Source organism: Maylandia zebra, linkage group LG20 (genome assembly GCF_041146795.1).
Source record: "Maylandia zebra isolate NMK-2024a linkage group LG20, Mzebra_GT3a, whole genome shotgun sequence".
NCBI lineage: Eukaryota > Metazoa > Chordata > Actinopteri > Cichliformes > Cichlidae > Maylandia > Maylandia zebra.
In genome coordinates this window covers 38,050,979-38,061,923 of record NC_135186.1, presented here as the reverse complement: position 1 = coordinate 38,061,923, position 10,945 = coordinate 38,050,979, and the positions used below count along the sequence as shown (strand labels likewise).

Below are 10,945 nucleotides of genomic sequence, written 5' to 3'. Positions count from 1 at the left end.
CTGCTTTCAAGATCAGGCTCAAACTTTCCTTTTTGCTAAAGCATATAGTTAGTGCTGGACCAGGTGACCCTGGATCCTCCCTTAGTTAAGCTGCAATAGGTGTAGGCTGCCGGGGATTCCCATGATGCACTGGGTGCTTCTTCTTCACTCACTATGTGTTAATAGACCTCTCTGCATTGAATCGTACCTGTTGTTGATCTCTGGCTCTCGTCTTTGAGCCTGGTTCTGTCGGCGGTTTCTTCCTCCCCATATGATTGTTGGGGTTTCTCTGTGTTATTGTAGGGTCTTTACAATATAGGGCAGCTTGAGGAAAATTATTCTGACTCCTGCAATAGATAATTACTTCAGTTTATGAGTTTGTGCAGGACAACTGAGCTGAAATGTCAGGGAGAGTTGCTGTTGGAGTAATTCCAGGTGTGCTGTGGGGAAACCCAAAGAAAGGACTGATGTACAAACAGAGGGACTAATTCAGCATCAGGAGAATCAATGAAGCTAAAAGAAGGGGCTGTGCTGTGAGGAGTGTGGCTGTTACTGTTGTTCAGATTTGGTAAGCATCTTGGCCGTCTTGTACAAACGTGTGTTTATCCGTCTCCATGTAAACTGGAACCATACAAGCTTTGATTTGGTCATTCGTTGTTTCCTTTGCCTGAGGAAATCATCCCTGGATCACTTCCAGATGGTCCAGGATGCTGCTGTGAGGCTGCAGAAGGCTTCGGCAGGTCCTCCTAAAGGTCCCACGTGACCCTGACTGTGTCCTCTTTACACCGGCTCCCCATAAAGTTCAGGGTTACTGTCAGATTTTGGCGATCACTGTTACAGATCTTGGGGAGTATTAATGAGGTCCTACATCCACTCCTGACTGCGAGGTCTCTGAGGTCTGCTCATCAGGACTTGCTCGGTCCAGGTGACTAAAGGAGACTGTGCTGCAGACCCAAAAGCACTTTGCCACTTTAGTTCTTGAATAAACTTTACTGACTTCCTACAGAAGCACAGGTCACACTGGCTGTTTGGAGGCTGTGTGCATGTTAGTCAAAGCACACTCACCTCCACTCGTCTGCACTGATGAAGCAATCGGTGACATTCAGGAGACACCCGAGCGATGAAATTCATCAATACTGTGCTTCATGCTAAGAAAGGTCACAGCTATGACATCTTACAATAAATATGTCCAAATATGAAACTATCGTGAAACCGCAATCACTCAGAGCTCACAGGAGGATGAGCACAAAGGTCTGATTACAAATACAAGTCGGATCATTGCAATTATTTTTATGACAATCCCAGTTATTCCACAACTTAGACATCCACATTACTCACACTCTCATAACACATACATATAGGGCCTTGAGGGCGGGCACGTTAACGGCGTCCAGAGGACGGTCTGTGTATTCAACCCCACCTCTGACGCCGGTGCCCACCTGTAGGCATTGAGGGTTCTCGGGAGGGGCCGTGCTAACACCTGCTGCTCTCTGGCAGCAGCACCATGCCCTCCCGTGTTTTAAATGCACTTTAGAACAACACGCAGCAACACTACACATGAGCGGGAGGAGGGAGGTATGGGGTCCTCACACACCCCCGTTCTCTGCTGGCCATCGGGGCGGGGGGGCTGGGAGGAGGTGTTGGCCGTCCGATTGGGATCTGGGATGCGGGGCCTCCCTGCTGCTGCAGAGCCTGGGGCGGTCTGCTTGCCTCCACCCGGGGGAAAGGGTAACATCACCTGGGTCTAGGTGCCGAGGGTACCTGGACCCAGGGTATAGAGTTTGTTTGTTTGTTTGGGGAGTGTGATTGTGTGTACATGTCCATTTATGTCCATCCTTACGTTGGGTGAGTGCTGAGTGTTTGTATATGTGTGCATGAGGGTGGGAATGCATGTTTGTGTCTGTGTGTGCCTGTTTGTCTGTGTCTATATGTCAGGTCGGGTCTTAGACTCCACCTCTCTGGGAACTCCCAGGCACTCCAACGGCCTGTCTCCCCTCACCACACTCCCTGCCGGACTGATGCCCTCAGGGGTCGGTGCGTTGGTGGTTCTTGGTGTCCGGGGCTGGGCGCTCAGGTATGTACCAGCTCACTCCCGGTGACTACTTGGCGGGGCCTGGTGCCTGTTGCTTGGTCAGGCCTCTTCCGGAGCGTGGGGGGCCCTCGGGCCTCTGGGCCTGCGGCTCGGTTCACTCTGGCACAGCTGGCTGCCGGCAGAGCCGATAGACGCACCAGTGCAGCCCCCTCTGGCTTCTGCTCCGTGGCTGCTGGGTGACCCCTCGTCTGGGGCTCTCCTCAGCTCTTCCCAGGAGGGGGGCACTGATGCCCCCCTGGTGGTCCTCGTTGTGTCCTCGTATTCTGGGGCCTCTGGATGTCTGGAGCCTGGACCGTGCCTGATTCATGCCCTGGGAGACGGGGCTATGGCTCTCTACATCCTCTTGCAGACCGTTACATGGGGAAACCTTTTGAATACAAGCGCGCTGATCCACACAGGTGTGCACACGGGTGTTCACTGTTCATAGACATAAACTACACAAGCACATTGTGCGCTGTCGGTCCTGCTTGCTACACAACAACATTCAGTATTTAGTATTTACTGCTGTTTACACTTAGCTAGATTAACGTGATGGTGTTGTGTTTAGTATGTTGCTCTGTTTTTCTTTTCCTTTATCTTTCTTTCTCCCTTTCCTGTCCCTCAGTCATGTCTGTCCCGTCTGTAACAACTGAAAATAAAATAAATAATAACAACAAAGGTCGATCAAATGGACCAATACGGCAAGGCCGTGATGGTCCACTTGGCAAAGTAAATCCATTGGTTCTCCTTGTTGGTCTTCAGACAACAATTCTGACGGTTAAAGAACCAAATGGCACAGGCAACAAAAAAAAGACAATCCCAGTTAATCTGGGGATTCAAGTTAATCTGCACTATAAGGTTCATTCACAGAAAACTGTTGCTCTCACTGTAAGGTGTGTGGGATAGTGATGAAACTCAGCGTGTGCAGCTTTGTTCATGAACACGCACATTTCCTGAATCCAAAGCTGCTTGGCTCCAAAGCCTGTATCTGCTTGGCCTCCAAGATTTCTATTTATAGCTTTGCCTGTTTGGAATTTCATTAGGTGAGCGCTTCAGGTGTTGTGAAAGCAGTGAGAGTAGGCAGCAGGCTTGTTCCTACTTGTTCCAACCCACACTTGCATCAGGACTTCTATCGGTGTGTGGGTGTCAGGCCGGGTCAAATTCCAGGGAAGCTGCGCTTTGGTGATGTAGCAGAAGACGAGGAAATCCCTGAACCTCGAGGGAAATGACTGGATAACGAGACATTTGAACACTGACGCTCAGTTTGGACATGAAACCAAACGCAGGTCGTATCAGTTGTAGCTGCATCAGGTCAAATGTCGTTTCCCTTAAGCCGTGATAAATGTCAGTATTTATTCTGACTGATCATCCCAAAGGCTGACTTGACAAAATAAGAGCCTGAAAACCAGAGAAGAAGTCTGAAAGTGCTCAATAATCCAGGATAACTTCAAACTGATCAGCAGGTCAGGAAGTCAAAAGCCAACTACAGGATATGATAACATATCTAAAAGAGCTCAATTACATGAAATAATTAAATGTGTGTTTAATTCTGTTACAGCCTTTTTACCTTTTGAAATATCATGTTATGTTTTCACCTTTGATTTTCTCTCTTTGCTTTGAAACTTGAAAGTTTCCCTCGGGAACAATGAAGCTTAAAGCTGACTGAAAGCCTGCAGGTTCAGACTAAATTTAGCCCCGACACAAAACAAACTTCAACCACGTACACACTCGCTGACTGATGTGTACGCGCGATGATGACATCCCGCTGACACGGCTCCGCCACCTCCCCCGCACAATGCAAATGAGCTTTCATCAGCGAGTGACAGGATAAAACAGGTGTGCTCAGACAGGGAGACACCAGCAGCTCTGTGCCAGCAGAGAGTTTACACAGGTGAACAGGAGGAGACGCATTCCAGCTCAGCAGCTTCAGCATGAACTCCAGCGCTATTCTGGTGAGTACGAGCCGTCACCTGGAGAACAGGTGTGCAGATGCTTTGTACGCTCTGGCTTCACCTCACAGTGACAGCCTGGAAACAGCTTTGGACTGCACAGCTCATTACTACACAAACCTGTGTGATGTGTGTGTACAGAGCAAAGCGTTTTCATCGAGCTTCTTTTGGAGGGACGTTGGAGACAGATCAGTCAAAGCCTCTGATCGGTGTCATTGTGTCAAAATGTGTGCTTGTCTTCCAGCTCTTCCTGGGACTGATGGGGACAGCGTTCAGCAGCCCGGTTTGTCCTCAAAACTGCAACCATGCTCAGCACTATCACAGGCAGTACTTCACTCATGTGTCCGACCTCCATAATTCTTCAGTCGCGCCCTGGAAACTACAGTGAGTTTACTTACTTAAAGCCAGGAAAGAACAAAAGTTTAGGCTTCATTGATCATACAAACACAGCTGTATATATACGACTGGTGCTTCAGGAGTGTAAGGATTAGGGCTGGGTATCGTCACTGATTTCTAGAATCGATTCAATTCCGATTCACAAGGCCCCGAATCGATTCGATCCACGATTCGATTTAATTCGATTCGATTTAAATCTGGGAAATTTTGACAGTCAGAAATATTATAATTCAGATCTGTACATTTACATATTTTTGTATCAATAAAAAGGAAGCTGACACACGCAAGACTTTATCACAGGTGTGAGCGTCACAGCAGATGCCTTTGTGTCAAAGTAGCTGAAGATAAAACACAGAAAAACATGAAGGTGATTTTCCTGGCCTGGGATTTTATAAAAATATTCTGCAGTACATCAAAAACGAAAGAAAACCATTAATCAACATATGAACATTACCTCTGAAGTTACAGCGGTTTTATTACAGACACAGCGTTTTGCATTTTGAATAATTTTAAAAAGTTTAAATTTGTTCAGTATTGAACAGCAGAAATTAGGTTTTCTTTTCGGAAGAATGTAAAAGGGAAAAAACAGCGGCCGACAGCCTGTAAACAACGGTAGACTTGTGCGTAACAAGCAAGCGAATAATGAAGAAAGGGAAACTGTTCTTGAAGTACAGAGAGAGAGCTGTGCATCGCAGTGGAAGCAAAACAGTAAATGTCTGAGTGAATTCATGACGATGTTTATGTGAAGCGTTTGGATCTTCTTTTGCTGCTGGTTCGGTCAATATTGTTTGGAGAGAGATCAAACTAACAGCTTTAGAATCGGCGCATAAAGGGCGTGCACACAAAGCGCGGACCCGCCGACAGATCAGAGTCAGCGAGCTGTCGGCTTTCAGCCCCGACTGTGAGAAAGGCGACATCTAACTGATTCTGATCCGCGGGTCCCGCTGTGTGTTTAAGTCTTTGTGCAGAATCCGTGTTCCTGCTCTCATTTACTGTCTTAACTGTTTGGTGGTTCTTGAAATTTTGTAAGATTTCACCTGAGATTCTGGCATTTTGGGCAAAATAAATTTATATTAAAAAATCGATTCAGGATTTTAATGAATCGATTTTACGTTATCCAAGCCAGAATCGATTTTAATCGATGAATCGATTATAAGAACCCACCCCTAGTAAGGATGCACTTTCAGTGGGGGCCACTCTAAACTGCCCTCATGACTTCATGGTCTCAGTCGCTGGTTTCAGGTCTTACTGAATAAAACACAATGTTCATTTTGTAAATTATGATCTCGTTACCGTCACAAATGAGCAGGAAGTCGTGGAGGATTACTGGGTAATGCCCTGTCAGTCCAATCTTGCTGCAGACTTTATGCCACCCAGCCATAAAAACTGGATTTCAACATTGATTTTAGCAGAGGAAAGGTTGGACACAGTGCTGGGACAAGCACATGTGTTAGAGCTAAAATTCACAGGCTTTTGAGTCCAGCGTGAGCAGATCTTAATGTCTGACACTGTCACACCTGAACACTTCCGTTTATCCGTGGACTTTGTTTTCCTGTGTTTCAGAAACAACTCTAAAGCAGGCCGAGAACCACAGACGATCAAGGAGGCCAAATGCATGCCTTGCAGTGTGGAGAACATGGTGGCCAGACCAATCTTCGTACAGATTCAGGTGTACGAGAGCATAGGCACGCATGGGTATTGCAGCTGTCCGTTCGATCTGGCGGTCGGATGCACCTGTGTCGCGAAGGAATGACGGCCGGACGCCAGGCTGTGCTGAATGTGCCGTAACAACCTGCTTTTAGTTGCTGGCTGTGCCTATATTGAATGTATTTATTTGTAACTAGGAAATACTGTTTATCAGGTTATATATGAGTGTGCATGTAAAATGCGACCAAGTCATCGTTTTTTAAACTTACCTATATGTCAATGACATGTTTGTTTACATGAGATAAAACTTCATGAATTTTGTGGCAGTGTTGCTCGTTTCAAAGCAACCTGAATCCTTTTTTCTAGAAAAATTCAGTGTACTGATCTGTTCAATGTGCATCTGAATATCACATTTTATTCTTTACATGCATCATGTAATATGCAGTAACTTGATAATATCATAGTCATTTCAGAATATTTCTGGTCAGTACCAATGTGAAAATGTTTGTTTTGTATTATCAAAATGCTGGATTTTTATGTACCTCACTGAGCTTCAGTAAAACTATTAAAGCCTCGTATTCATCAAAGGATTTGTAGTGCACTAAATGTGTTTTACTTGCTGATGCCTGGTTTTACATATAAGCACAGTGCTAATAGACAGATAAAGCAATGAAAGTGTATATATAGCGTTATATAATAATATTGCCAATATGAAATGCCCAGATTTGAACAAGATCAACGGGACTTCGGGTGGGTTTTTTAAAACATCGATTTTCTGATTCAAATTGATTTTAGTTTGAATAACGTGATATCAATTCATTAAATCCTGAATTGATTTTGATATAAAATATATTTTGCTCACAAAAGTATTTCAACAATTGCCAAACAGCTAAAACAGCAACAATTCTCCAAAAAGATGTAAACACAAAGTGCGGATCATTCACCCGGCAGCATGTACACGGACATCTCACGGATTCTGAAGCTGCAGGTTTCGTCCTTCTCAGACCACAATTCACTGAACCAGCAGCCAAACACGGTATAATATTAGCATATAGGTTTTAAAAAGTTGTATTTCACAGGAGAGAACCTGTGCTCACAGAAAACTACTCAAATTCTCTTTGAATTTAAGCATTTAACATTCTTTGTGTTTATTCTCCATTTACTTCATTATATTGCATAACTGTCTGTTACAAGCTTAAATATAACGTTGAAAAAAAAATTGCAACCAAGTTACTGATCAAGTAATTGATTAATCATGATTAATTGCAGAAAATTGTGATATTAATTATTTACTTTTCTTATTGACAGCACTGATATAAACAAAAATCCACTTTTGAACGTAGCCAGTCTTGTCAATGATCTCACTGAGGGGGTTCAGGCCTATGCAGAACAGCAGTGGGGACAGAGCATCTCCTTGGTAGATCCCACACTTGATGGTGACTTGTGCTATGGGCTTGGAGTTGGCCTCTAGTGTTGTACGCCACATCCCCATTGAGTTCCTGATGAAGGCTCTTAGGGTCCCATTGATCTTGTACAATTCTAGGCATTCCAGTATCCAGCTGTGGGGCATTGAGTCATAGGCCTTCTTGTAATCAATCCAGGCAGTGCACAGGTTGGTCAGTCTGGTCCTGCAGTCTCGGCTGACTGTTCTGTCTACCAGTAGCTGGTGTTTTGCGCCTCTGGTATTCTTGCCCATCCTTTTCTGTGGCCCGCTCATGTAGTGACCCATGTGTCTGTTCATCTTAGCCGATAAGAGCCGATAAGGTAAGATAAGAGCCGATAAGATAAGATAAGATAAGAGCCGATAAGAGCCGATAAGATAAGAGCCGATAAGATAAGATAAGATAAGATAAGATAAGATAAGAGCCGATAAGAGCCGATAAGATAAGATAAGATAAGATAAGAGCCGATAAGAGCCGATAAGATAAGAGCCGATAAGATAAGATAAGATAAGATAAGATAAGATAAGATAAGATAAGATAAGAGCCGATAAGATAAGATAAGATAAGATAAGAGCCGATAAGAGCCGATAAGATAAGATAAGATAAGATAAGAGCCGATAAGAGCCGATAAGATAAGATAAGATAAGATAAGATAAGAGCCGATAAGATAAGATAAGAGCCGATAAGATAAGATAAGATAAGATAAGAGCCGATAAGATAAGATAAGATAAGATAAGATAAGATAAGATAAGATAAGAGCCGATAAGATAAGATAAGATAAGATAAGATAAGAGCCGATAAGATAAGATACGATAAGATAAGAGCCGATAAGATAAGATAAGATAAGATAAGATAAGATAAGATAAGAGCCGATAAGATAAGATAAGATAAGATAAGAGCCGATAAGATAAGATAAGATAAGATAAGAGCCGATAAGAGCCGATAAGATAAGATAAGATAAGATAAGATAAGATAAGAGCCGATAAGATAAGATAAGATAAGATAAGATAAGATAAGATAAGATAAGATAAGAGCCGATAAGATAAGATAAGAGCCGATAAGAGCCGATAAGATAAGATAAGATAAGATAAGAGCCGATAAGATAAGATAAGATAAGATAAGATAAGATAAGATAAGAGCCGATAAGATAAGATAAGAGCCGATAAGAGCCGATAAGATAAGATAAGATAAGAGCCGATAAGATAAGATAAGATAAGATAAGATAAGAGCCGATAAGATAAGATAAGATAAGATAAGATAAGAGCCGATAAGATAAGATAAGATAAGATAAGAGCCGATAAGATAAGATAAGATAAGATAAGAGCCGATAAGAGCCGATAAGAGCCGATAAGATAAGATAAGATAAGATAAGATAAGATAAGATAAGATAAGAGCCGATAAGATAAGATAAGATAAGATAAGATAAGATAAGATAAGAGCCGATAAGATAAGATAAGAGCCGATAAGATAAGATAAGATAAGATAAGATAAGATAAGATAAGAGCCGATAAGATAAGATAAGATAAGATAAGAGCCGATAAGATAAGATAAGAGCCGATAAGAGCCGATAAGATAAGATAAGATAAGATAAGAGCCGATAAGATAAGATAAGATAAGATAAGATAAGATAAGAGCCGATAAGATAAGATAAGATAAGATAAGATAAGAGCCGACAAGATAAGATAAGATAAGATAAGATAAGATAAGATAAGATAAGAGCCGATAAGATAAGAGCCGATAAGATAAGATAAGATAAGATAAGATAAGATAAGATAAGATAAGATAAGATAAGACACACACACACACACACACACACACACACACACATATATATAAATACAGAGACAAATATAAATAAAATATACGAAGGGGATAAATAGAATAAATAGGAATAAAAATAAAAATACAAGTGAATTGCACATTTCAAGCATTGAGTCTATTGCACTGTTGACTATTTACAAAAGTATTGCACTAAAGGTATTGTACAGTGAGGTGAAGAGGCACTACAGCTTAGTTGTTCCCCCCTCCTTTGTCCTCCTGTCTCCCCTCCCTCTCCCCTCCAGAGAGGAGTTAAACAGTCTGATGGCGTGTGGGACAAAGGAGTTTTTAAGTCTGTTAGTTCTTGTCTTTGGGAGAAGCAACCTGTCACTGAACAGACTCTTCTGGTTGTTTATGGCCGTGTGCAGAGGATGCCCAGCATTGTTCATAATGTCCAGCAGTTTCTTTAATGTCCTTTTCTCTGCCACTGTCACCAGAGTGTCCAGCTTCATGCCGACCACAGAGCTAGCCCTCCTGATCAGTTTCTCCAGCCTGGATGAGTCCTTCTTTGCTGTGCTGCTCCCCCAGCACACCACAGCATAGAAAAGTACTCCAGCAACCACCGACTGGTAAAACATCCTCAGGAGCTTCCTGCAGATGTTAAAAGACCTCATCCTCCTGAGGAAGTACAGTCGGCTTTGGGCTTTTTTATACAGGTGCTCTGTGTTGCGTGACCAGTCCAGTTTATTGTCCACCCACAGCCCGAGGTACTTGTACTTGTTGACCACCTCCACCTCCTCCCCCTCTATCTGAACCGGCAGTGGACCTTCTCTGGACCTCCCGAAGTCCACAACCAGTTCCTTAGTCTTTGAGGTGTTGAGTTGCAGGTGGTTTGTGTGACTCCATGCGACAAAGTTCCTCACCAGACTTCTGTACTCCTCTTCCTGATCATCCCAGATACACCCCATGATGGCTGTGTCGTCTGCAAACTTCTGAATGTGGCATAATTCAGAGTTGTAGCAGAAGTCAGAGGTGTACAGGGTGAAGAGAAGAGGGGACAGCACAGTTCCCTGTGGTGCTCCTGTGCTGCTGACCACTGTGTCAGACGTGATGTCCTTCAGCCTGACGTACTGTGGTCTGTCGGTGAGGTAGTCGGAGATCCAAGCGACCAGGCAGGGGTCCACCTCCATCCTGTTCAGTTTTTCCTGAAGCATCCAGGGCCGGATGGTATTAAAGGCACTGGAAAAGTCAAGAAACAGGATCCTGACCGTGCCTTTCCCCCATCCAGGTGTGAGTGGGCTCTGTGTAGGAGGTACAGGATGGCATCCTCCACTCCGACACCCACCTTGTATGCAAACTGTAGTGGGTCCTGGGCATGTTGTACCTGTGGTCGGAGGAGGTTGAGGAAGAGCCGCTCTAGAGTCTTCATAAGATGTGACGTCAGTGCCACCGGTCGGAAGTCATTCAGCTCATTGGGCCGGTTCTTTTTGGGGACCGGGACGATGCAGGATGTCTTCCAGAGGGCGGGCACTCTCCCCAGTCGCAGACTGAGGTTGAAGACTCGTTGTAGCGGCTCCCCAAGTTCAGCAGCACACGCCTTTAGCATCCTAGGACACACCTTGTCTGGGCCTGCTGCCTTTCTGGGGCGAAGCTTCCTCAGTTGTCTCCTGACCTGATCCACTGTGACACTGGGAGATGTTTGG

General features: G+C 43.9%; 1 long non-coding RNA gene across 1 annotated transcript; it reads left to right on the top strand.

Moving 5' to 3' along the window:
• Positions 1-3,383: 3,383 nt before the first annotated feature.
• On the top strand, positions 3,384-4,383 carry LOC143414459 (uncharacterized). Its single transcript, XR_013095078.1, has 2 exons — positions 3,384-4,002; positions 4,244-4,383. It is a non-coding gene; the product is annotated as an uncharacterized LOC143414459 (long non-coding RNA).
• The last annotated feature ends 6,562 nt before the right edge of the window (positions 4,384-10,945 follow it).